Source organism: Apium graveolens, chromosome 4, assembly GCF_009905375.1.
Source record: "Apium graveolens cultivar Ventura chromosome 4, ASM990537v1, whole genome shotgun sequence".
NCBI classification, from domain to species: domain Eukaryota; kingdom Viridiplantae; phylum Streptophyta; class Magnoliopsida; order Apiales; family Apiaceae; genus Apium; species Apium graveolens.
The window spans coordinates 20,311,516-20,314,718 of NC_133650.1; positions in this window are offsets into that span (position 1 = coordinate 20,311,516).

Below are 3,203 nucleotides of genomic sequence, written 5' to 3' on the forward strand. Positions count from 1 at the left end.
GGATCAGTAGTCCCTTCAAACTCTGGAGGTTTAACTGACTGAAACTGCTTAAAAGTAATAACAGGTAATACTTGTGGTAATTGAGGCTCAGGACGAGGTGGCTGTTGTAACATTTGTTGTTGTATCTGCTGTTGCTGATGCTGCATCTGCTGCTGCATCATTACCATCTGTTGTTGCATCAGATGGAACATTTGGTTCATGGTCTCATTAGTCTGATCTTCAGAATTGCTGTTAGAGGTCTCAGCCCTAGTCTTTCTTTTTGGTGCCATCTTCTTCTGATAATAAAACAGGTAATATTTATTTAACAGTTTAATAAACAATTGACAATATATATTGAAAACAATTTATCCTGTATTAATAACATGGTTTATTTAAAGAAAACAGTTGCTGAATGTACAGACTGGAAATGTAAACAGTTAAATAAAATAATTGTTCTCTCTCTTTTTTTTAACAGGATTTATAATATGAAAAACTGTAAAGTGAAAGTAAATGCTGTAAAACTGTAAAGACTGAAATTTAAACAAAAGAATTTGAAAAAGTTCATCTTATATATATGTGACACCAGCTTCAGGTGTAAATGCTTGATAAAAAAAGTCTTGGGCTACTGGTCATCACTACGGCTACAAGTCACACTATCGCTACAAGTTAAACTACTACTACAAGTTAAACTACTGATACATACACACTACTAAGTTATACTATGTTGCCTCTATATATATATGTACTCTGGAGTCACTGTCTCAAACCATCTCAGAATCCAGGCGGAATACGCCTAAGCTCCTCTCTAAGTGCCTGGACCAAAGTCTGTGCCAAGCGAAAAACCCTGTAGAACTCTGCAAAAGAAGGAGGTCCATCATGAGTCAAATCATCCAGCTCCCAAGTAGCACTCATCAACACTGACTATAATCGATGTCTCATCAAAACATCAAAATAACCCCAGAATCAAAAAGCCCTAATTCGAACATAAACCCTAGAAATCAAAAATCAAAAACGATGCAATAAAACGTGAAATTGATGCAAGAAACAGAAAGAACAAATCAAAACCTTCAATTTGGATACTCGAATCACTTGTTTTGGTGCTATAATCTGATCAAAATCACGACTTGAATTCCTGACCCGAACCTGTTCTTCCCGACCCGATTTTAGAGGATTTTTGGTAATTTTGCAGATTTTAATGATTAATTATAATTTATTAAATAAAAATTAGGCTATTTATAGTAGTAAAAATAATACTCCTAATTAAAATTAAGGGGCTAATTATACATTAAATAAAAAAATTGGGCCTTAATTTTTATAATTTTTGAGTATTAAAATTTAATTTATAAATATTTTATATATGCTATATATATGCCAAAAATTCCCAAAAATTGTGAATAATGCAAAAATGCAAAGAAATAATATAAATGAAAGTTCTAAAATTTTATAAAAATAAAAATGTGATTTTTGTGGGGGTTTTGACACCCAATGGGGCCCGGAAAAGTCATTTTCTGCAAAACGAGAAAATTTATAAATTATCTAGATGTTCAGAACAAGGCGATTGTAAAAACCATTTGATGAAAAATAAGGCGCATTATTTTATTTGAAATACTGGCTCTAAAATCATCGTTTGGGTCGTAAAATGTTTGAAATAAAACCTATGAATGCATAATAAAATATCTGAAAAATACCTTAAAAAAAATACAGAAATGACATGGGATACACGTATCACGTAACAGTTAGGGTTTATTCTGATCACACATAAATGACACATTAATACACATATTTTATTATAATCATGATATAATATAAACGTAAAGTTCCCAGTCGTTACACATACTGTGCATATTCACATACTCATTTTTTTCCTCATGTGTGGAGATCGTCACTTTTACTTTAAGAGGATATGAATCAGGATCATTACATTATTTTGGATTACTCATGCATCAGCCTATGAATGCGGCTAAGTGTATGCATCAGAGTTTCTCAGCAGTAGGAATGTAATTAGCATGTGAATATGCATCCTATTTTATGCATCCTACTATTTTTGACAATTATATATTATGGTTGGATCTATAATATCTTGGAAATTATATTTAAATACTATTAGATTTAATCTTTACATACATTCGGTGATTTTCTTAAACTAGAGTGTGTTCACATATACGTGCAGCCTATTAAATCAGAAACTTAAAAACAAAGCGATTGATTGCATCCACTTAAAACATGAACAATTTTCATACATTATGCTGTAAATATTTAAATGCAAAGTTATACAAGTCATGCATTCAATTACCACAATAATCCAACACAAGATTTAAAAAAAAAAAATCTTACAAATCCGGAAAATAGGCCTATGGATATCAGAATCCAACAAAATGCCATTTTAACAGTAAATAAATTCCAAATCCAAATATCAATCATTCAACATTATTGATAGTCTTCAATTACGGGGATTAACTTTTATATCAAAGGTGGGAATTTCTTCGTCTTGGCGTAATGTGAATCGTAATTCATCATCACACTTGAGCTCCCTCTCCCTAATAAATTTACTTCACCCACCAGAAAACCTGGCTCTGCGATCATTCAAGACAATTTTTATGTCCCAGGTTGATTGTCCAGTTCTGAATTTGACATATTCACCACTCTTCCAATCTCGATTATGGAACTTTATGTTTGTAGGTAGGTGTTGTATAAGGAGTATATAATTAACAAAGGACTTTTAGCGTGTACGCAGTCATTATCAAGCAATTTTTTTAAAATTTATGCACATTTTTTGTTTAAAACAATAATATAAATGAATTATTAACTGCTGTTTACCACTCTGTGGCATCTGTTATTAAGGTTGCTCCCAAAAATCTTCTTGGAGAACTAATATATTTCTTCTTCCTGCATTTGTGCTTCGGTCTGGTTACCGATCATATCAACATCTTCTATTACATTAACAGTCCCAGGAACTTTTGCAACATCTTCACTGATTGCAACATCTTCCTCTGGTTGCATTTTGACTTCATTAACTTCAGTGTTATTCACTGGTGACATTTAAAACACAATGTGAGTCTAATGTATAAACCTACTACATCCGCCAATAAAAAGGATACAAGATGTCAGTTAAATTTTGTTTACCACTGTGATGATATTTATTTGGACACCAATCCTCGAAAAGAGAGCAACCGTGCAAGCATCTTTCTGTGCTTTTACTTTTTGCGCTGCGACCTTGCATCTCC